We start from the raw sequence: 23624 nt of genomic DNA, 5'->3' as shown, positions 1-23624 counted from the left end.
TTTTTTTCTTCGTTAGCCTTTCGTGGTCTGGAATCTCCATCGAAACTTGTTCACTTGGGGGGACTCTGCTGTCATTTGAAGTATCAGTGATAATAGCTTCCAGCATCACAGCAACACACAGGTGACACTTTGTCTCACCCACTTTGGACATGTTGTCAAGGGAGATCACTGGTCCCTGGAGAAGAACATCATGCTTGGTGAAGTGGAGGAAGGCCCTCAGCAACATAGACACAGTGGCTGCACCTTGGGCTCCAACAGGAACAGCTGTGAGGTGGCACAGGGCCGAGCAGTGATTTGTTTTATTGTACATAGAGTCGAGAGGCGTTGGAACTGACTCAACGGGACTTAACAACAACAACAGCAACAACAATGGTTCTGACCATCATTTACCAAAAGTTTGCTGTATTGTGTATTGGCTCTGGGATGATTCCATCCTCAATTCTCACATGATTGGGTTTGTGCGGTAGAATGGGGCAAAGGGTTTATCACCAGTTCTCTCTGAGCTATTTTAAGACATGGGAAGAGGGTGGTAATGAAGTTCTGCTGTTTTTAAAGAAAACGGTTGTAAACGTTTGAAACTGTTGAGAACACAGCACCAGTGTCCTTTTCGTTAGCTGCTTCGTGGAGTCTGCCTCTGCCTCATGTCAGCCCCACGCACAGCGGGTCTGACCTTCGTGATCTGGAGGGATTCAGTGGCTGAGTTTTGGAAGCAGGTCGCCTGGCTTGGCTTCTTAGTCGGTCACTCTCTGGGAGTGTCAGTGAAACCACTCTGCATCAAAGCAGCCCACATGTGGCTTCTACTGACGGACAGGTGGCAACTGTGTGCATGAGGTGCGCTGGCTGGATCGAACCCAGTTCTCCTGCATGGGAGGCGAGAATTCTCCCGCACAAGCCCCACTGCCTCCATGATTCAGCCGAGTTCAAGCAAGTCTAGTAGGCCTCCGTGGTGAAGAAGGTGTGCACTCTCTTTTTTTCCTTCCCCTTTGTTTTGCAAAACAACTGCCACAACAGCAACAGACATCCAGACTTCACAGCAGCTGAAGCAACATAGCCACAACCCTTGTCACTCCTTCCCCAAAGCACCTGGGTTTGTTCTGTGACCTGTCTTCCTAAAAGATGAGTGGTGCTTGGGAGGGTGTGTGTTTTGTTTGTAAATGTTTTTAAAAACATTTTTAAATAAGGAGCCCTGATGGCCTAGTGGGTTATTTGTTGGGCTGCTAACTGCAAGGTCAGTAGTTTGCTCTACGGGAGAGAGATGAGACCTTTTACTCCCATAAAGATGCACAGTCTGGGAACCCCCAGGGCAGTTCTGCTGTGTCCTAAAGGGTCCCTGTGGGTCGGAATTGACCCGCTGGCAGTGGCTTGTGGGTTTTTTGGCTCTCCTGTGTTGGATGGTTGGAGAGCGTTTAGGAACTCTTCCGGACACTGTCAGTAGACACAGGACCCGGCCTCCCGGTCAGGGCTAACCCATTAGCACTCTTACTGCTTTTCTCTAAACATTTTATGCGTTCTTGGGGAAGGTTCTGCATGGCAGTTGAGGTTCCCGTTCAACACTTTCTATACAAATTGTTCAGTTACATTCTCCACCGTGTGTGAGTACTCTCCTTTCTCTGGCTCAGCTGTTCCATTTCCATGAGCCCTCATTTCCCCGAGCTCCGGCAGCCTCTTCTTTGCTTTAAAGTAATTGCTAACAGTTTGCTCACACAACACAGTGAGACCTGTGGGAGCTGGAACTCACTGGAACTGCAAGGTTTTTTTCTCTGGGTTTCACAGGTGTGCCCCGCCCCCCTTCCTATGACCTGTTTTAGTGGGAAGAAAACTTGGCGTTCTCCTTCTGTGACAGGTTCGTGCCGTGCACAGGTTGTGGCTTGGTCAGATACGGGTTATGTGTTGGGCTGCTCCCGGAAGGTCAGCAGGCGGAACCACCGGCTGCTCCGTGGGAGGAAGAGGAGGCTTTCTACTCCTGTGAAGAGTGACAGTCTCAGAAACCCACAGGGACAGTTCTGTTCTGGTGTATCGGGCCGCTGTGAATCCGCGCTGACGCCATAGCAGGGAGCTTTGTTTTCACTGTAGATCTGGGGCAGGACCACGCTACGCCGCGCGCTCTGGACGTACGGTTCCTCTTGCTTTTCTGGAAACCTGTCCTCAGTCTAGCGTCCCTGGTAGCACTCCCGCGGAGTCGTGGGGCGCAGTGCTGAAGTGCTCAGCTGCCGAGCACGGTGGGCGGTCAGAGGGAGAGAGATGTGGCAGTCTGCCTCGCTAAGGACTGCAGCCGGGTGCAGGTGTACCCCGTGCGGCAGGTGTACTCCGTCACCGAGAGCCAGAAGCTCCCTGACAGTGAGGGGTTTGGTGTTTTTTTTGGTTAGAACTCCCTCCACTCCTTCCACGCAGGGCACCGTGAGACGCTCTTCCTTCCCCATGACTGTCCTCCTTGTCTGCAAACGCGCTGCAGTCTTGATTGCCTCTGTCAAGGGGGGGGAAGGGGGAGGAAGATAAACCAAGTCAAACAACTTCCCTTTGTGCTTCTGCTGCCCTTGGCTGCTGGGCCGTGTTGCCCTGCTACTGCCTTCACAGCTAGACGACTTGAAACAATATTTGCGTTTTGAGCCTCTATTGACTTACTTCCCAAACCCCCAGCCCCTGCCTTCTGGCTCCTGGTTCTCTTCTGAACCTGCTGTCGCGAAGGTCCCTGGGATCCCCGCGTTGAAGAGTGCTCTTTCTCAGCGTCCGTCTCCCTGCTTGGAAGCCTCTCTTCCTTTGGCCTCATGCACACTCTACTCCGGGGATTCCTTCCTTCCCTCCGAATGTCCCTGCCAGGCCCACCTTCTTTGCCCCGGGGGTCTCCCCAAACCTTTCCCTCCCAGTGTAGAGGGAGGAATCTCTCTGTCCAGCCCTTGGCTTCTGCTGTCGCCCCCTTGGGCACAAGTCCTAGGCAGCCCAGCCCCGGGTCTGTTCTTGGGTTTCCTGATTCCTGCCTGCCGCTCTGACATGTGTCTTAGTAATAGCCTCAAATCTCTCTGGCCCCTGCCTTCATTTCTCGCACCCCCTCCTCCAGTGGTCACAGTTTCTCTTGGTAATTGAGGCATCTACCTTCTCAGCCAGCCAGTCTCCAAGCCAGGCGTGTGGATTTATTTCCAACCCCCACTATGTTCCTCTGCACGGCCCCACCTCACCGCACCCTCCACGGCTGCTCACACTTCCCTTACCTCCAACGTGGGCACCACGCTGAGTCCAACCCCCAGACTGGAATCTGTCCACCTCCAGGCCTACGGGACTGACCTGAGAGCCTTGGCTCTGCCCCTCCCACTGGGCAGCCCCGCCCCTCACAGCTTTACCCTGCTCCTGGTGCACAGGGCCTGTCTCCCCACCCCACCTGCCAAGATGTCCCCCCTTGCTCGGGCTGCTGTGTCGGGTGCGTCAGCTCGCTGCCCTACGTGTGCTCTTCAAGGGTCCGTGCCCATGCCCTCTTCCTCTAGGGCTCATTCTCCGCATCCTAACCTCACCGTGTGCGAGACTGAGGGCCACGGAGGTTAGAGGAGACTTATCTGAAGTCACAGAGTCCATTTCCTGGGTCCTTTCCACATAGGCTATTTCAGAGAAGGGGTTCCCTTCAGCCCAAATGATGGAAATGGAACTGCACGCTCATGTGGGGTTTTCTAGCGGCCCCCCTCTTTCCGACGCTGGGTGGAGGGATGAGGAGACACCTGGGCTGCAGGCTCCTAGGGGTTTTCCTAGAGGAAGCAGCTCTGCTGGGCAGAGGGACGCTAATGCAGTGAGGTAAGTAGCACTGGACGCCTCAGGCTGGAGGCTCTGAGCCCGGAATGTGGTTTGGAAGAGGCAGTCTTGGAAGGGAGTCCTTTAGCCAGTGAGGAGCCCCGGGGCGTTCACAGGTGTGAGTAGATGTTGTCCACGGGACCCCATCATCTACTGTGCACCCAGAGTCCTTCTTGCAGGCATGGCTGACCTCCTCCTTACCAAGAACTTCTGCTGGTGATTCTGGATCCTTTAAATTGTCCCTGTAGCTCTCGAGAAGTTCAGATGGCTTCTTTTGGGAGGCCATATGGGCTCACATTTATTTCATTGATTTTTCCCCATTAAATGACTCTAATTATAGCAGCCGTGCTATTAATACGGTGCCTGTAGCTGGGATTTTGATCCCTGCTCATATGTATTCTCACATGCGAGGCAGCCTGGCTGCCTGCGCCCGGGGATCACCAGCGCCTGGCTTGGTTTGACATGAGGTGGTTCAGTGTCCTGGCCGGGGCACAGTGGGGAGAGACTCAGTCCAGAGGAGGTCTCCTCTGTGGTTTTCCTGGACTCCCTGCCATCGCTACAACTAGGACCTCACCCAGTACGTGGGCTTCTTTTTTACTCGTGTTTCAAAAGACCAGCAAAACAGAAAACTGTGCTGGGGACCACTCTGCCTGCAACTAGAGGTTCGAACTGCCGCCTCCCTTTGTCCCACAGTCATGTCACACCATGAGCCCTTCCTTTGGCCCAGAGAGATGGCAGGGCCCCTTTCTCTTGCAGAGGCCTGCGGGTCAGAAACATCTGAGCACCAGGTGGTAGTGGAAGTACTGAGGGGAGTCCCAGTTGAAGAACCGGCCTAGCAAAGAGCAGTGTTGCCTGAGCCAAGACGAATCTCATAGGATATGAAGTGGCAAGTGATGGACAACCTGTTCCGGTGCTTGGGGAGCTTAGGGTTTAAGTTGTGGGCTCTGGTGCTGTGTTCCTAGATCTTGGTTCCATCGCTTACTCGCACTTTTCCCACTTGCAAAATGGATTTAAATAATACTGCCTACCTTGCACACTTTGGGCATGCTGTCAGGAGAGACCAGTCCCTGGAGAAGGACATCATGCTTGGTAAAGTGGAGGGGCAGCAAAAAGGAGAATGGCCTTTGACAAGATGGACCAACACAGTGACTGGAACAATGGACTCAGGCATAGGAACAACGTGAGGGTGGCATAGTGCGGGCAGTGTTTCCATCTGTTGTGCATATGGTCGCTGTGGGTTGGCACTGACCCAGTGACACGTAACACCACCACCGCCAGCACCAGCACCAGCACCAGCACCACCACCACCACCACCTTAACAGGAACTACTTTACAGTGGTCGGATTCCTGCCTTTCCTGCAGGAAACCCAGCCAGGGCACCTCATGTGCAGGCACCCACTCTCTGTTAGTGGTGGCCAGTGTGTTGAGATGCTGTTAATAGGTATTGGCAGAGCTTCCAGACAGAGACGGATTAGGAAGATCTGTTGATCTGCTTCCAAAAACTGGACAGGAAGAATCCCATGGATCCCAAAGTTTGGTCCCCAACCCGATGGCATTGTGTTCTGTTGTGTGGGGGGCTGCCATGAGCTGGGGGTGACTTGATGGCAGCTACCAAGCACCACTTTCCGTAAAGGTTTTTTGGGAGGATGAAATGACATCTACTGTTAAAGCGCTCATGGGCTGGGTGCATCGTCAGCTTTTAGTAGATGGCTGGCTCACACAGAATTGCAAATCTTTCAGAAGTCTTCATGTTTATAGTATTTGCCTAGGGTCTGCCTCCACTAGACTGCCAATGTGGAATGGACAAGCACAAGGGCAGCTCTTCTTTATTCTCTTCGCCTGCCGCAGTTCCCGACACAGGGGAGGTGCTCAGTGACTAGTCACAGGGTCCGTGACTGAACCCACTGCCAGAGGAGTTCTACGGCGGTGCTGAGCCGGAGTTGGAAACAAAGAAAGCCAGGTTATTCTCAGAGGTTAAAACTTACCGCTTCCTTCGGCAGTGGGAGATCTGGGGAAGAGAGACCTCCTCGGATATCAATTGCTTAAGTTCACAGCGGAAGGCCAAGCAGACCCTGGAAATGCAGCAGCTCAGACAGGACAGCCACCAGACCGAGGACCAGGCCCGTGCCTTTCTGAGACCAGCTGCTCTGAGGGAGGTTAAGTGTTTAGGGCTGCAGCTCCGGGTTTGCTGTTGTTAACACCGGCTTACTGTAGTCATTTTTATTCTCTCTCACTCCCCCACCCCCACCCCCTTGTCAGAGCGACATCAAAATTCTCGGAGTCAGCTCTGATTCCCTCAGAGAAAAGTGTCTGTACGGCAGAAGATAAAGAATCACAAAAATAACAATTAAAAATGACACACTCAGGCAGCGGTGTGCAGTGTGCACTTAGACAAGGATGACGTCAACATTTCAGAGCCGTAAGATACCCTCCACAGTGCAGGCAAAATGTGCTCCTGACGCCCCCCCCTCCCCGTTATAGAAAGTGGAGGGGTGTGGAACGGGGCAGAAGGGACTTGTGCTGATGAAGCTGGGCTTGTCCCTCCTGAATGTTTAGAGTGGAGGTAGAATACCAGCCTCAGGTGAAGTTCTTTCAGAAACAGCAGGAGGCAGTGGGCTGGTGTGCTAGGCTATAGGGCGGAGGCCCCGATGCTCACATTGCTGAGAGCCCTGCATCTTCTGCAAGTTCGGGTGGTGGTTTGTGCATGGCTCGTCCCAGGGGCTCTGCTCCCTAGACCCCTGTCTGTTCATCATTCCACTCAGTCCATCTGTTTCTCATTACTCACCAAACAGTGCTAGGCACCGTATTCATCTGTCTGTCTGTCTGTCCACCCCTTCAGTCTATAATTGACTGCCTGCTACCTACCCTTCTTTCCTCCTCCATTCCCGTGCATCTCCCTGTCTGTGTGCATCTGTCCATCAATCATCACGACTGCCCATTGCATGCCAGGCACGGTGAAAGGTCTTGGACTGCAGAGTCGGACACAGTTTAGCAGAAGAGACTGGCTGTGGACAAGATTGTGTCTCAGCTTGCTGCGAGGTGAATACCTGGCCAACATCCCATCCCCATTTGTAATGCCCTGAAGGCAGGGGCTGCATCTGCTTTTGCTTCCGTTTAGTTCACCGATGACTACTGTGCCAGGCACACGGGCGTTTAATGCATCGTTTATTGAATGAACAACTGAATCTGCAGAGTAGGAGATGCTTTAACCGGAGTATAATCAAGGCTCTTAGAAGTCACTCAGAAGACAGAATGATTAACACCATCCCATTTCTGGGACAGGTAATGAAGAATGAGGGCTATCTGTACACTTGGCAGTATGTTTGCGCCCCTGCCGTGGACTGGGCTGTGCTGAGCACTAGGGTGATGGCGTTGGGCCCTCTGCCTCTTTGGAGCTTTGCACACTGTGCATGGGTGTGATGTGCTGTAATGGGGAAGTTCAGGGGCCCTGGGCCCACTCTGTGCTGACAGAGGGGTGCTGGTAAGAAGCCATGGTTGGTGGGTTCTTGCCTTTCTGGGCCTGGAGGATATGTGAGGGTGCTGGTCTGGGAAGGAAGCCCATGTGACCATGTGTGACCAGCTAGAGGGAGCGTGGCTCTCGATGGGACTGGATGTAGACCATCTACCATACCGAGTGGGTAAAGATATCCTCCCATGTGGCTGCAGGAGCCCTAGGCTTTAGTAGCGATGGCACTTGTGTTAGTCTGGGTTGAATAGTGAAACAAATCCAGAGACACTCATGTACAAGAGTTTTATATAAAAGAACAATTGTACGTTAAGAAAATATCCCAACCCAGTTCAGATCAAGTTCATAAGTCCGATATTAATTAGCCCATATGTCCAGTATCAGTCTATAATTTCCTCTTAAGACTCATGCAACACATGCAATGACGCCTGCTGCAGGAAGATCACAGGCCAGTGGGTGGAAAGTCTTGTGGATCCTGTGGCGGTGGAAGCATCTTAGTGTTGGTGTGGGTCTCCACCTGGCTCCTCCATTTTCCAGGCTCTGGCTGTCATCAGCATGGCTCCATGTGGCTTGTCAACAGGAATGCCTTGCAGGGAGTGAGTGTATCTGGCCTCCAGTGAGCTATTTATTTCCATCGCCTCTCCAAATGAGGTCATCAAGTTGTGACCTGATTGACAGGCTCCACTACCCCTTCACAAGTTGACAGGAGGTTATGTAACTGCCACAGAACTTCAAGCAAAAGGCTGGTAGTTTGAAGCAACCAGCAGGCCTGCAGGAGGAAGACCTACTGCAGGTATGACAGCCAAGTACACTCGATGGGGCAACGAACGCCCTTGTTGCATGGGGTCACTATGGAACCATATGAATGAGGCTCTGCAGTGCTCAACAGAAAGGTGACGTCAAGGCTCTGGCTCACTCAGACAGGAGGGGGTGCTGAAGCTGCGGAAGCGCATGCGGGGCTTTCCTGCCGGGTCTTCTTCCTCTGGTGTCCCTGCTGACGGGATGCAGGGAGGCTTGCTGGAGGTGAGGATGGCCCGCGGCGGCTAAATGCCAGTCTCTGGGGTGTGCTCCTGGGCCCAGGAGTCTCTTCAGATGCCGAGAAGCAGCTGTGTGGCTGAGAGGAGGCCTGCTCGCTTTTGTGGTTCCGGCCCCGGCCCCGTTCGCCCTGGCTTTCCTGTAGTGGGAACGTCAGCTCTTCTTACGGACCGGCCCAGGGGCACCTCAGGAGGGGAGGAAGTGTCCACCAGAGTAAAATACCCCCAGTCATGAATGGCCCCAGCGAACAATGGCCTGGGGTTTTTCCAAGGCCTTCTCTTCTCTGGGAACAGTTTCCTGCTGCTTTCTTGGAGGCAGGCTGCCAGGGACTTTCTGGGTCCACAGGCCTTCGTTTCCCTCTCCTTTTTGTTTTCCTGCTCCCTCAGGTTTAGCCTTAGAAACCTGACGTCTCGGGGCCCTGGTATGGTTACAGATTGCGCCTAAGCGTCTTCTCTCACTAACCAAGTCACGACCCGTTGCCGTGCAGAACCATTCCGGCTCCTGGTGAGCCGTGGGTATCCGAGTAGAACACGCTCCCTGGGTTCCAATGGTTGATTGCTCAGAAGTCGGTCACCAGGCCTTTCTTCCAAGGTGCCACCAGGTAGACCTGAACCACCTACCTTTTGGTTAGCAGTTAACCATTTGCACCACCCAGGGACACCTCTAATCCATTGCTCCAGAGTGGAGTCTGACTCACCGCGGCCCGATAGGACAAAGTAGACCTGCTCCTCAGGATTTTCAAGATGTACATCTTTACAGGAGCAGACAGCTTCATCTTTCTCCCCTGGAGTGGCTGATGGGTTTGAACCCCCAACCTTGTGGTTAACTGCCCGATGGCTGACCCAGCATGCCCCCAGGGCTCCTTCCCTCTGTGACTCAGCATTCACTGTCACCTGGTCGATTCTGGCTTCTTTTTTTTTTGTCTAGAAATTTGTCTTTGTTTCCCATCAGCCTAATTTCCATGGAAGAGCAGTTTAGGACCACTCAGTGGTTGTTCCTACCCACTCAGTGGCCTGAGCGGTGGGGGCTGCGGACCAGTCTTCCGTTGCGGGCTGAGCGCTCCAGTCTTCAGTGGGAACTGCTGGTTCGGCATGGAGGGCACCTGCACGCCCTCAGACCGGTCGGCTCCCTGGGGGTCAGCATCCATCACATCAGGCCCACGGAGTGAGCTCCGTTGTTGTTACACGGGATGGCAATGTCCACGTAGCGCAGAGGAGAATCTGTGTCACACAGAGCAATGGTGGGCAAGTGAACGTCAGAGGCCTCTGCGAGGGGCTGGTGGTCAGCCCTGGGGTCAGTCACCACCAGAAGCCGTGGCTCCCGGAAGGCTGCCTGATCTGGTAGTGAAGGCTCCGGGAGTGAAGGGCCCAGCAACAGGAATAGCTCCAGTGGCGGGAACAAGCTTCAGCACAGTGCGCTGGCCGGTGTTCCTGGAAGATGACGCTGACGTCAGCAGGGTTTTCAGTGGCAGCAATGGCGCGAGCTGCCAACAGGAGCTTCTCCCAGGTCCTCTTCAGGTTTACGATGGAGATGCCATCACTCTCCCTTTGCAGATGCACCGTTTCATCTGGATGTCAAGGCGGGTGCCACCTAAATGGGCTCCTGCAGCAAGGAATTTGAGGACATCCTCCTCCTTCTTCTGCAGGACGCCGAGGTCTCCTGACATTGCTAAATTTCCCTTTTAAGTTATGGCGGGAACCAGGACAACACCTTATGGACCCTGCTCTGGGTAGCGCATAAAGCATTTTTTGTAGGGAGAAGGGCTAGGAACATATTTACTGGAAGGTAGAAAACTGGAAGGTAGACCCTCAGCTCTCACTCTGACTATTTACAGTGGGAAGTAGATATATACAGTTTGTTGTACAGTGGGAGGGAGATGGCCACAGTTGGGACCTGTGGGCTGCCGGCCAGTGGACATGGTGTTGGTGTGGCAGTAAGAGCCCTGGCTGAAGGCAGGGATGGGCAGATGTCTGCTGAAGGCCAAGTCCTTAGCTACTTAGTTTCTACTAAGCCAACAGCAGCTACAAGGGACTCGAGAACAGGCTGGTGCCGTCCGTCCCTGCCAGAGAGGAGCCCACTGTGGTTCCCTTCCCCGGGTCCTAGAGGACAGAGTAGAACTGCACCTTAGGATTTCTGAGCCGGCAATTCTTTGCAGGAGCAGCCAGCTTCGTCTTTCTTCCGTGGCATGGCCGGTGGGTTTGAATGGCTAGCAGCCTGATGGCTAGACCACAGCACCACCCAGTCTCCTCCCTACCATCACCCGATAAACAAACCAGCACACTGCCCTCACTTCTATTCTAGCTAATCATGACTCTAGAGGACAGTATAGAACCACTACTTCGGATTTCTCAGACCTTAAAGCTTTATAGGAGCGGAGAGCTTCATTTGTCTCCTGCAGAGAGACTAGTGGGTTTGAACCACCAACCGCATGGTTAGCAGCTCAGTGCGTACGCCACCAGGGCTCCTCTTCCAATCACAGCGGCTCTTAAATTTACTGTGTAGGAGGACATCTGGCAAGCTTCCAGATTTGTTTCCCAACATTTCCAATACAGCCTTGGGCACCCTCAATGGCTGTTCTGCTCTCACAGGGTCACTTTGAGGCAGAGTAGACTTGAGGGCAGTGCGCTCTGAGATCAGAGGCACACTGTTTCTTCAATGGATTCCATGGCACCATGAAAGCATTATAGGGCCTCTGCGGAGTGAACAGACAGTGGGTGGGGACTGTGTGTCTTCTGGCTCTAAGACTAACGGAGGAAAGGGGGTCGGCTTCTGTGTGATGGAGGAATGAATAAGGGGCTGGCTGGAGGGCGTATTCAGCTCCCTTTCTACCACCCTTCCCCTCTCCGAAAAGGACATTGTAGGGCTTGCTTCTTCCTAACTAAACACTTAAGCATCATGTTCACATTCATGTGTTTGCTTGTTTGCTTGCTTATAAAGAATGACAGAGGTCATACAGCATGCTAGCTCTGTGACGGGCGTCCTTTCCTGAGCACAGTACACAGAGTGGACTTGGAGTGGCACACTATAAAGGCCATCAGAATGAAAGGACATTTGGCAACAGTATAGTGTTCACAGAGGGGACGTGGGTGGGTTGGGAGTGCTAGCCCAGTCTGGGGGACTAGCGAAGGCTGTTTCCCTGAGGAAGTGACCCCCTTAATTGGAAAGGGTGAAAGGGCACCGACTTAGGTGGAAAGTGAGGGCGGGGAGCATTCCAGGCTGGGAACACGATGTGCCAGACCTTGGGGCTGGCGTGGCACATGTGTTTGAGGATGTGAAAGTTGGCCTGTGGGGCTGGAGCGCCGAGAGGGGGCAGGCTGGCGGGCTGTGCAGCCCAGGCAGGTTTTATAGACTTTGGAGACGTTTTGCTGTGATCTAGAGAGAGATGGGAAGAGAGAGAGTCACAAGCTGGGAGGGAGTAGAGAGGCTGGGGTGGGGGCAGAAGTCAGATCAGATCTGGGGTGGAGAAGTCATCCTGGTCTGCTGAGGCAAATGAACTGGAGGGAGGCAGGGAGGCAGCTAGGGAACTCGGCCTGGGATCAGGGATGGTGGCGGTTCCGTCTTGGTGGTACAGCGGGGTGGAGGGCACCTCCAGAGTGCCTGTTGCAGGTCAGGAGAGAGTTGAGGGGGCAGAGCAAGCCCAGGGTATTCTGGGCCTGGTACTGGCTACATAAGAATTGGTGGGACTCAGTGCCAAAGGAAGGGTGAGGCTGCTAGTTCCAAAAAGGAGCCTTAAAGATACAGTGTTATGTGTTGGGCTGCTAGCTGAAAGGTCAGTGGTTTGAACCCAGCAGCTGCTACACAGGAGAAAGATGATTTTGTCTGTTTCCATAAAGGTTTACAATCTGAAAACCCAAAGGGACAGTTTTACTCTGTCCTACAGGGTCACTTTGAGTCGAAATAAACTTGATGCTAGTGAGCAGTTTTGTTCAAAAAAAAAAAAAAGCAAGAGAGAAAAGTGCTGGTAATGATATTAAAATATACAGCCCGCCTTGGTGTGCTCTTTCTCAATTTGTCATTATATATTTTTCTGCTATAAAGTCATTTTAACTAAAGAAAAATAAAAAATTCAAGCTATTAGTATGGCTTTTACTCTTGATCTTTTAATGTTTTATTATTATTTTTCTTATTCTTTTTGATTAAATGCTTTTATTGGGGGTTCTTACGGTGCACACCACAATCCATACATTCATCCAGTGTGTCTTGAACTTTTTATATTGTGTAATTCTCATGGTAAGTTTTCGAGTGTTTAACTACCCGCGTGCAGAATTACCCAAAGCACACAATTCATGTGCCGTACTCTGTGGCTGAGTAAGAAAGACCGAGGAAAAATGGATGCCTGTGAATTGTGGTGCCAGTGAAGAGTCTTGGAAGTACCAGGGACTGCCAAAAGAACCAGCATCTTTCTTGGAAGAAGTAGAGGGCTCCTGAGAGGCAAGGATGGTGAGCCTTTGTCTTGTGTACTTTGGACACGTTGTCAGGAGAGACCAGTCCCTGGAGAGGGACATCATGCTCGGTAAAGTAGAGGGGCAGCAAGAAAGAGGACAGCCCTCAATGAGAGGGACTGACACAGTGGCTGCAGCGATGGGCTCAAACATGAGAACAATCGTGAGGCTGGCGCAGGGCCGGCGGTGTTTCATCCTGTTGTAGATAGGGTAGCTGTGAGTTGGAACTGATTCAGGGGCATCCAGCAGGCATGTTGGGTGGTTTACACGGGCCCGTGTAAATACAGCACGGAACAAACGCAACAGTTTTCATTTCACTGCTTGATAGGAATGCATTCTACCCGCGCTCTCAGCCTTCAACTTAATGACGAACAAGGAAGGACCCAAAGGAAAAGAACCTGTGTGTTGCTTATCTTCTCCTTTCCCTCTGTGCCAGCATTGTCAGGGTAAGTGTTTGCCCAACACCGGGAAGCAATGCACCGTGAAAGGAGAGACAGAAGGGCCCCTGGGGCTTCCTGTTTCTTACCTAGCCACTGCCTTCTTTCTGCATTTGAAGCGGATTCTGCCTCTCGTGGGAAACTCGGTCCCTGGCGGTCACCTGTAGACATCACACACGTTCCTCGAGCTTCCACACATTGAGGCTTCTGAATCCCAGGCTCCTGGGCACCACAAACTCCACACACAGGATACCCATGCACCCCTGTCCCACCTGACTCTGCAAGTAAACACCAGACCAAAGAGAACATGATTTAAAATTTCAAAGTTGTGGCGATGACAGAGCACTATGCCAGTGATCCCATGCAACTGCACTGGTTACACGTCTGTTTCTCAGCTGCACTCCGGACCTGTCTCCTGGAGTCCCTGGAATCTGTGAGTCAGGTGTCTTACTTGCAGGCTCAGAGAAGACAGACAGTGCAGCCCCTGTATTGGCAGCCCTGGCCCAGGCCAGTGGTCTGCCAGCGCTTGGGTTCCCAGGCACTGAAGGCAGCTGCCCCTGGCGTGGGAAGCCTGGGTTTTGGATGGATGGGGGTCTTGGTGGTAGGGCCATCCCTCAGCCCCTCGGGTCACTGAACCGGGGCAGTGCACATCAGTCTGTAACTGGATTGCTTTCCTGGGTAGTTATGAGTTTCAGAATGAGAGGTTTGGGACAGAGCTATTTGGAAAAAAGAGGGCTCACAATTAGTGATTTTTAAATGGAATTGTGTTGTCTACCCTTCCTATCGCTGCGGTCACAAAGTTTGCTCTGCATTAATTGCCTGCTTTGGGCACACAGGGAGCCCTGTTAGTGCAGTGGAGTGCTAACCATAGATCAGCAGTTTGAGCCCACCAGCCACTCTGAGGGAGAAAACTGAGGCTGTGTGGTTCCGTAAAGAGTTACAGTCTCGGAAACTCACAGGGGTAGTTCTACTCTGTCACATAGGGTCGCTATGAGTCGGCATCGACTCGATGGCAGTGGATTTGGCTTTGGTTGGGGACATTCATAAACCCACAGCCAGGAATAACACGTTTTGCTATCTCCGTGGAAATATCTACCTTTGTAATCTGGGGACTCGGTACTAGATGTTCTGAAGGTTTGGTGATCCCAGTTTTCAAACTTCAGCATGAAATACAAACTGCCAGAGAAACTTGGGTGCCCAGACACTGGCCATGGGGCGTCTTGATTCAGGTGGAGGGTCCCAGGGAAGGAGAGTCATTGATCCCTGACTTCTCCGGTTCTCTGGTGGTCGGGAGTAAGGGGCTATTATTATTTGGTTCTCTGCAGCACCATTTCTCACTCAGGCTGGGGCTGGGGCTGGGGCTGGCTCTGGGGCTGGGCTGTAAAGTTGGGTAAAAACACGTGTGAAGCAAACCTGTGGATTTCTGACACACAGCACCTCCTGTGCTTCAGAGTGGAACTGCACCGTCATGTTTTCGGGTTGCTTGATGGCAGTGGATTTGGCTTTTGGCTTTTAGCCTTTGTGGAAGCAGACCTTAGGGCTTCCTGCCCTGGTGCCACTGAGAGGGAAGCAATCTATCAGGCAACCTGGGAGCCTCAAGGGAGAGGGAACATTTGCCTTCTGGGAGCACCCCCCCCCCCCCCCCTGCCCCTTCCTGGCGACTGCTGTGGGGCAGGGAGGTGGCTAATTACACAGAGGAGAAAAGAAAGTGAAAGGGATTTCAGGGGCTGTTTTAGGTGTGGCTCTGTGTGCAATGGTGAACCCGATTCCCCTTTCTTTCTTTTTCATTCCAGAAGCACTAATGTAATCCTGGGGGAGACAAACAGGTTTCCCTTTATAAATTGAATTTACCCAGGGGCTCTGTAGCCACCACCCTGCTGTCTTTCTGCCTGCGGTGGTGGCTGCAAAGAGCGAGTGTCTGAGCTGTGCCCAGGCATCATGCTGACTCCTTGCGTTTGTATTCACGTGTCTCTCATGTTAAAATTATTTATTCCTATCTGTATTTCATGCAGTTAATTGAAGTGCCATATTGATACCATGCCTTTCAGTTCATCATGGCACTGCATGCTGAGGCATCCTGGGAAGGAGGGCAGAAGGGTAAGGAGGGTGGTAAGGCAGGCCTGTGCCCCCCTTTGATGGATGGGGAGGAGGTCAGATGACTTGGCTAGTCTGTATGCTGAAATAAATCGTGGCGGCCTTTTAGAATTTCATTGTAATGTACACTGATACTATATGAATGCTTCCATTTGCTGTATATTCGGTTCTGAATCTACATAAGCAGCCACATGTGTTAGAGAAGAAGTCTTTCGGAGGACTTTCTTGGTAATCTGTATGGAGGGAGGCCTGGAAACCCACTGTGGGCAGCTCTACCCTGTCCTGTGGGGTGGTGAGGAGTTGGAATCCACTAGATCAGCGGTTCTCCACCTTTCTAATGCCATGGCCCTTAAATACAGTTCCTCAAGTGGTGGGGTTCCCGTCTGTGGGCATATCTGCATGTGGGTGGACCCACCTGGAGACGGATAGAGGTGCAGTGTCTTGGTTCCTAAGACCATGGGAACTACGGTCTTAGGAGACCTCCGTGAAAGGGTCATTCGACTCCCAGGTTGAGAACCGCTGCACTAGATGGTAGTGAGTTTGGTTTTGAAGTTGGAGCTAAGCACTAACCATTTGTACCATGTGGGGGACCGTCTGATATTAATATCGATTGCTTATTGAGTGCTGGACCAGGCCCAGTGCTGAGCACTTCCAACCACCCTTCCCCTTCTCAAAAGGAACTCCTAGAAGCAGGCTTCCTCCAAGCCGGACGTCACACAGGTGGGACACTGAGTTCAGAGTGGGTGTAAGTGCTTGGGTGGGATTTCTAGCCCTGGGAGTTTGTTTCCTGAGCCCCAGCCCTGAGTTGCTACTACAGGCCAATTTGGGCAGTCACAGGTCTTGGTTTACATGTTATCACTGGCCTTGTCTTTTCTCTTGATGACCTCCAATCCATCTTTCCTGGAGCTGTTGCTGATCTTGTATCCAGGCCCTGCTGCTGCTGCTGCCTGTGGGCTTTTGGTTTGTTTATTTGTGTGTGTGTGCTCTTGTGTGTATATCTATATATTTATTTTTGCCCTAAGTTAGGAACGAAGCAGGGATCACAGGGAGATGGCAGGCCTTGGCATTCCTTTTCTGACTCTCCAGGGAGGTTTTTGTTGACCAACACTTGGTCAGAGATGGTGCTGGACAGCCCCAGGCAGAGGCAGGCCCGAGGGTGTGGACAGCCAGTTTATAGATCTTGGTGGCACTGGGCTGTTATTCACAAGTCCACCTCCCATCCAAAGTCCAAGGAAGCCAAAGACTTGCATCCTGTTGTGACCTGTGGCGAAATCAATGTAGGTGGAAATTAGTTACTGAGCCAATTAAAATTTTTTTTCTCCCCATTTAAAAGCTCCTCTCTGAAGACCTTTTGGAAGGCTTCATACCCCCCCCCCCCCCCCTGTTATCCACATGAAGAACAACAGAAAGAGGGCAGAACAGCTGCTGCGGAATCCCTGGGGGTGAGTGGAGCCCCAGGGGTGTAACTGTTAAGCACCAGGCTGCTGGTCAGAAGTTCCCAGTGACTCTGGGGGACAAAGGCTTGGTGATCTGCTTCCATAAATATCCCCATTGCAGTTGAGTAGATTCTAACTCATGGTAACCCCATAGGACAGAGTAGGACTGCTTCTTAGGGTTTTGCAAGGCTGTAACCTTTACAGAAATTGTGTTAGATTGAGTTCTTTAGAGAGACAAACCCAGTGGCCTTGTATGTATGTATGTGTATACAAATATGTGTGTGTGTGTGTGTATATAGAGAAAGAGATCTATATCAAGAAACTGCTTACACAGTTGTAGAAATAGGTAAGTCCAGCTTAGTTTGAGTCCCCAGGTTAGATGTAAGCCAGAGGCTTCTCTGGACTTGTGTAGCTGCAGAAACTGATGAATGGGAAGCGGGGGGATGAAGCAGGAAGGCCACAGTGTGGTGCATGCAGAGGTAAATGAATCTGAGATGGACAGTCTGCTGACAGCTCCTGAGACCAGCAGCCAACATGAGATCAACAGTCCAGATGCAGGATGCAGACCCAGTAGAAGGTGGAGGGACAAGAGCGCTTCCCCCTGCCCTGGGTGTCTCTCTTATCCAAAAGGCCACACCCCCTATGAGGTGTCATCAGGCTGTGACTTAATTGATAGGTTGGGCTCCAACCCTGCCCTCACCCAGGAGTGTCTAGTTGACATGCACTCCATCCTTCACAGAAGCAGAATGCTCCACCTTTCTGCAACAGGGCTGCTGGTGGGCTCGCAAAGCCAACCTTCATTAGCAGCCAATTGCTGAACCATTGGTGACTTTGCTGGTGAGTCGAATTCCAACTCAAAATGCCACTATTGGACATGGGGATTCCCGGGCCGTAATCGTTATGGAAGCACCATAAAGATGGCTGTTCTTGTTAGGTGCTAGGTGCTGTGCAGTTGAATCCCATGCTTAGCAACTCCATGTGCAATGGAAAGAAACACAGCCTGGTCTAGTGTCATCCCTGCAACCACTCCTAGACTTGAGCCCAGTGTCCATCGTGGTGACCCAAGCCCGACAGGGCTGTCCTGAGTCTTAAATCAGTGGCATCTGAAAATGACGGAAGTTTGGAGCAGATGTAGCCTCTTTCCTGGGTGTCCGGTGGGCCACTCCCTGGGAACCTGCTGCTGCTCTGGTCCCTCCTGAGCACCAGTTTTCTGGCCTCTTCCCTCCTCCTCCTTCCACTGGCATGAACCTCCACCAGAAACCTCTTCCAGGAAGGTCTCGCTTTCACGCTAAGTTTAAGACCATGCATTTGCAGCTGGGACACGTCACCCTCTTCATCTAATTGAGCCGGCACGTCGTGTTGATGACGTCATTCTATTTGGGAGGTATCTGCTGCTGTGGTTATGTGCTGAGGCTCACCGTGGGTGCAGTGTGCTCCCAATTTGGTGTTAGGATACAGCCTCCCAAGAGTGACATTGTGGTGCTCCGTGCAGAGTTATCCAGGAGGCCCCCTCACTGTGAGAAACAAAACAGCCACAAAGCAATATGAGCAAAACGGTACTTGGGGTGGAATCAATGATCAAGGGGTTCAGCCCCGTCTTTAGACTCCCCAATATCTTGCATGTCCAGCAGATTTCTCTAGGTCCAAATGTAGAGTTGGTGGCTGAGCAGGAACACATCTGAACTTTTTGGATCTTATGGTAGGGTTTGGGTAGTAGTGCCAAGGGTTAAGTGCTCAATTACTAACTGGAAGGTTGGCAGGCAGAAACCACCCAGGGATGCCGGGGAGACAGGCCTGCCCGTCGGCTTCTGGAAGCTCACAGCCTTGAAGACCTTAGAGGGCAGTTCTGTTCCACACACGTGGGGCGACCAGAAGTCAGAGTCAGCGCCCCCCATTAGCAGCACTCTAGCTTGCTTTCTGCAGCATTTCCTCTCCAGGATCCTCGAGGGGCAGCCGAGCCCCAGGCTCCAGGTCTTGGCAATCAGGGATCTTGCCCCGGATCATGAGGGGCCTGGAGCAGCAGCATCGGCCGTCCCCTGGGAGCTGGCTACAGATGGAGCATCTTGGAACTCCACCCAGGCCTACTACTGCATTCCGCCTGCCCTTTAACAAGACCCCTGGGCGATGTGTGGGCACCTCAAGGCTTGAGAAGAGCTGCTTTAGAAGGAAGGGCCTTCCAGCAGCAAAAGCTTGGAGCCCAAGCCAGGCTCACCTCTCATTCCCACATACTCCTCTCTGCTTGGTCTTCAAAACCACCTGTCCGTGATGACCCCAGTGAGCCACAGTCGCTCACCCAGCCAGCCCATCTTTCTCCCGGAGTGTCTGGGTGGTCGGTCTTCAGGTCGGGTAGCCCTGAGCACCACCAGCTCTGCATTTGGCATCACACAGATGGGTTGTGATATGATGTCACCAGAAAGCTTCCACTGCTCCCCCCACCGCTCAGTTCCCCACCCCACTGACCCAGTCCTGGTCTCACCCACTCTTTCTGCAGGTCCCTGGGGCTGACTTGTGTGGTCTCCTTTCCCTACTCCGAACCCTCCCCTTTTGTACAACTTGCCTATTTTAAGGATGAAATACAAGTGCCAGCTTCCTAGCAGGAAGCCCAGCAGCTGGCTGCCCTTGAACCTTGTAAAGCCCATGTATCTTGGATGTCGCCTATCCAAGCTCTTCCTTTTATCTGTTTCATCTGGGGTTGGCCTGCCTCCCCAGTCAGTTGACAAGAAAACATTCCATCATACCATCCTTTCCCCAGTGCATTTAAAAGCCACCTGCTGAGTTTAATGAACTTCTCAAGAAGCTACCTATACTCCTCTCAAATTTGTTTGGTTAAAAAGATAAGAATGTTATTCACTTCAAGGTTTTTGCCTTTCCTTTCATCTGCCAGGGGTAAAAGAAAACTTCAGATTTGTGGGCACATGGAAGTTCTCAAAGTGTCTGAGGGAAGCCTTTATGGATTCAAATTGTGTGCTTGGTAGTTGGCTGCTGTTGTTCGGGCCTTCAAGCCCGCTTTGACTCCTAGGGACCCTGTGCACAGCAAAGCAGAGCCCTGCCAGTTCCTGGGCATCCTCACGGGGGCTGTGTGAGCCCACTGTTGCAGCCGCTGTGCCAGGCCCTCTTGCTGTAGGCCTTCCTCTTTTTTGATGACCTTCTGCATTACCAAGCGTGGGGTCTGTGTGAGTCTGGGGACAATAGAAAAACAAATCCACAGAAACTCATATGTGCAAGAGAGAGTTTTATATAAAGGGTAAGTGTGCAGCAAGAAAACAGCCCAACCCAGTGCTGCCCAAGCCCACAAGTCCCAACATTAACCCATATATCTGACACCAATCCACAAAGTCCTCCTCATCTCACAAAACACATGAAAGCCGACTCAGTGAATGTGTAAGCATCTCAGCGCTGGCAGGGACACCCTGGTCGGACCATCAGAAAGCAAGAGACCCGAGAACTGGAAAGGTGAGGCTCACTGAGCCATTTATCTCTCTGCCCTTCAATTAACCCCACGTGTTTATAGGCCAGGTTGACACAATAAACTTGACCTCAGCCTCTTTCTCAGGAACCGGTCTCTTCTTATCACATGTCCAGTGTGGACGAACTGGAAGTCTTGCCATCCTAGCTTCTAAGGCACATCCGTCTGGCTGCACCTCCTCCAAGATAGCTCTGGTGGTTCTTTCGGCAGACCATGGTGGATTCTTATTAGTCTCCAACTCAGGATACTACCCATCCGTTCTTCTGCAGTCTTCCTTGCTCCTAGGGTTCCACACTAGCACATCCCATCGGGTGGCCCCGAGTTGGAGTCTGTTGGCAGTGGGAGTGTTAGATAAGCGTCTCTGGTCATTGATTATGGGTCCAAGTGGAATAAAATTCTCAACGACGTCAGTATTTAGTTCATTTATCATGGTGGTGTTTCTTGTGAGGGTTTTTCTTTATGTGGAGGTGTAATCTCTATATTGATAGCCTTCTCTAGGGAGTTCGCTCGTTCCTGGTACCATGCAGTCAACTAGAATGGGGTTATTCGATCAGTTTGGTGAGTCAATGAGGCAAGCATTTCCTTAACTCTTCTAATTAAGATTCTCTTTGATGGATTCTTCTCTCCAACCTGCAAGTCAACCACTCACCCTCTGCTTGTGGGAAGGAGCAGAGACTAGCTGTAAAAGCCAGTTACTATGTACCCCTTTCTCTCACCAGGTTTTCCTTCGTCGTTTCTAATTACCACCACAAGCCTGTGAGAATTAGCTTTTGCTTTCTCAGACGGCTGTTTGGAAGGGTTGAATATTTCACAAACACACAGCTAGAGAGTGGTGGTTCCGAGGTTTGAACCCATGTCTGCTGAATCCGGGCCCTCTGCACTGCCCTTGACTCCCCCTGTGTGTGTGTGACTCTTTTCTTGAGCAGCCTGGAAATCACCTTACTTTTTTGCTCCCTCACTTTAGTCTCTTTGTCTGCACTTCCGACCTTCACTGTCTTCCTCAAGGGGGGTTTTCCTGCACTGACCTTCTGCAGGGACATTGTGTGAACACGGTGGTGGTGATATAGCAGTGTTCTGTTCAGTGATCTGGGGCCCCCCTGGGACAGGGTGGGGCAGAGCCATGCAGGCTTGGAGCTCGGCTCTTTGGGCTTCTGTGCTCTTTCTGGTTATAATCTGATGCTGACTGACCCACGGCAAGGCGACCGAGTCAGCAAATGTGTACTCTTTTCTACGTGACATGCTGGAGGCATTGGTACTGTGGACATTTCTTGCCTTCAACAGGGATACCCTGGGCTTGATTTGGCCACTGCCTGAGCATGCCCAGCCACCATCCTTTTCTCAGTGGAGGCATGTGTGTTGCTACGATGCTGACCATGTGTTTTCAGGCTGAGACCAGGAAGAAAGGCCTGGCAGTCCATGCTTGGAAAAAGTTAATCAGGGGAAAGAGCCATATGGACCACTGTATAACTGATCACAGGGATGGGACGGCGTTTCATCCAGTGTGCACGGGCCGCCATGAGTGGAGGCTGACCAAGGGCAGCATGTGCCGCATATGCTGTCACCAGGCTTGCCCTCCATTTCTTCATCTTGGCGAGGTCAGCTGCTCCTTTTTGCATACCTCCATATCTCTTACAGGTGCAGTTCGTGGGAGGTTCTTAAGAGGCACAGCTAGTATTGCACTTTGCAACTCTGGATTGTGTATTTGTGTGCATTAGTTGCATGTAATCACTTCTTAATGTTGATTACCTGATTACCCAATAGGGCAGGAGTTTGGGGGTCTCAGTAGGGAGCAGGGCTTTTTTTGTTGAGTCCCTCAGACTTTTCTGTCGTTCCAGGCTGCTCTGTATGTCAATGCCCAGACTGAGCGGCAGTGCCATCTGTAGCCTGGTTATCCCATAGGGAGAAAGCTCCCTGTGCAGTGTGCACACAGTTCTCGGTATAGCGTGGTGGGGAGCCCATGTGGAAAAATGACTCCAGGTGACAGAGTACAAGTGCCCCATAGGGTTTTCTTGGCTGTAATCTTTATTTCTGGCTTTTCCTTCCTTAGAGCCATTGAGTGGGTTGGAACCACCAACCTTTTGGTTAGAAGCCAGATGCTTAACTATTGTGCTACCAGGGCTCTCTCTATGGAATGTATGTGTGCATGCTTTGTGTCAGTACTTGTACACTAGATAGAGGAATATAGAAATAGAAACCAGGCAATATCATGTGGTAGGTAGGAGTGGTAGAGTTAGAGGGGCAAGGCTCACCTACTGCTTATTAGCTGTGTGACCTTAGTCTGGGCATTTAACCTCTCTGAGCCTCATTTTCCTTACCTGTACATTAACACACACACAACAACAACAACAACAACAACAACAACAAAGCACCACTGCCATTGAGTGGATACCAACACATAGTGACTCTTTTGGCCAGGATAGAACTGCCCCTGCGAGTTTCTGAGATTAAGTCTGTGGAAATTAGAAAGTCCCATCTTTCTCCCACAGAGCAGCAGGTGGTTTCGAACTGCTGACCTTATGGATTGCAGGTTAATTTTACCCACTTGACAGAGTGATTGTAAGGATGAAACGACTTACAGGACGGGCTCATATGAAAAATGATGTTTAACGTAGCGATTCTGATGTAGATTAAGGAGGGCATGGGTCTCTCACCCACATTCGGAGAGTGTCTCGCTGTCAGTGGAGTTAGAAATTGTACTGGGGAAGAGGGCACCCTTTGCTTTGGTCTCCATGGTTCATTGTAAAAACTGAAGCTGACAATTTCATTAGCCGGGTGCTCTGGTTGAAGAAACCGATTCTGTGCTGGCCGTGGCCTCATTTAGGACCCAGAGTTACAAGGAAACAGCTCCAGGAAAAACACAGAGCTGTCTAATCAGAGCATGCAGTCTGCATCAGCTCAGTGGGCATCTCACCCGAGTCGGGGAGGCGAGAGGTCCTCCCAGCCTGCTCCGGCTGAGAAAATGTGACAGTATCCCTCCAGCCCTTCCCCGCCTCATCTCTGGCGGCACTGTGTAAGAGGAACACAGCTGTTCTTTTTCCTGCCCCGATTGGGTGCCTAGTGGACATTTCCCATCTCAGGGGCTGTCTTCTTGAGGGGGACAGGGCCTGTGATGGTGGGAGATGCTCCCCAGCTCAGCGTATAAGGTTGGCCTTGTCGTTGCTTCTCTGATATAGATGACTGCCACCTAGTGGCCACAGATGAGACTGCACATCACCCAAACTAGAGGCATGCTGCTCACATTCCTTTCTGGCAGTTTCTCTTGAAAGATTGGAACGCACGCACGGTCTGTTTCTGCTTGCCAGTAGAAAGCAAGGCTGTCCTGAGTGGTGCAGATAGCTAAACATGGGCCTACGAAGCAAAAAGCTGGAGGTCCAGACCCATCCAGGGGGTTCCTAGAGAGGAAGGTCTGGTGATGTCCCTTGACACCCCCATGGCAGGTCTGCTCCGCTGTAATAGACCTGGCTGGGGGGGGGG

The 23624-nt window shown here is 51.8% G+C and overlaps 1 protein-coding gene and 1 pseudogene across 1 annotated transcript in view; one reads left to right on the top strand and one right to left on the bottom strand.

The window, feature by feature from the left end:
- ARHGAP26 (Rho GTPase activating protein 26) overlaps positions 1 to 23624 on the top strand; it is a 529711-nt gene that overhangs the window by 94488 nt on the left and 411599 nt on the right. The gene's annotated exons all lie outside the window — the stretch shown is intronic.
- On the bottom strand, positions 9246 to 9941 carry LOC105978511 (annotated as a pseudogene).

Source organism: Echinops telfairi, unplaced genomic scaffold (assembly GCF_000313985.2).
Source record: "Echinops telfairi isolate 266 unplaced genomic scaffold, ASM31398v2 ScPeMD7_7469;HRSCAF=8507_0, whole genome shotgun sequence".
Taxonomy (NCBI): Eukaryota; Metazoa; Chordata; class Mammalia; order Afrosoricida; family Tenrecidae; genus Echinops; species Echinops telfairi.
This window is presented reverse-complemented; position numbering and strand designations above follow the sequence as displayed.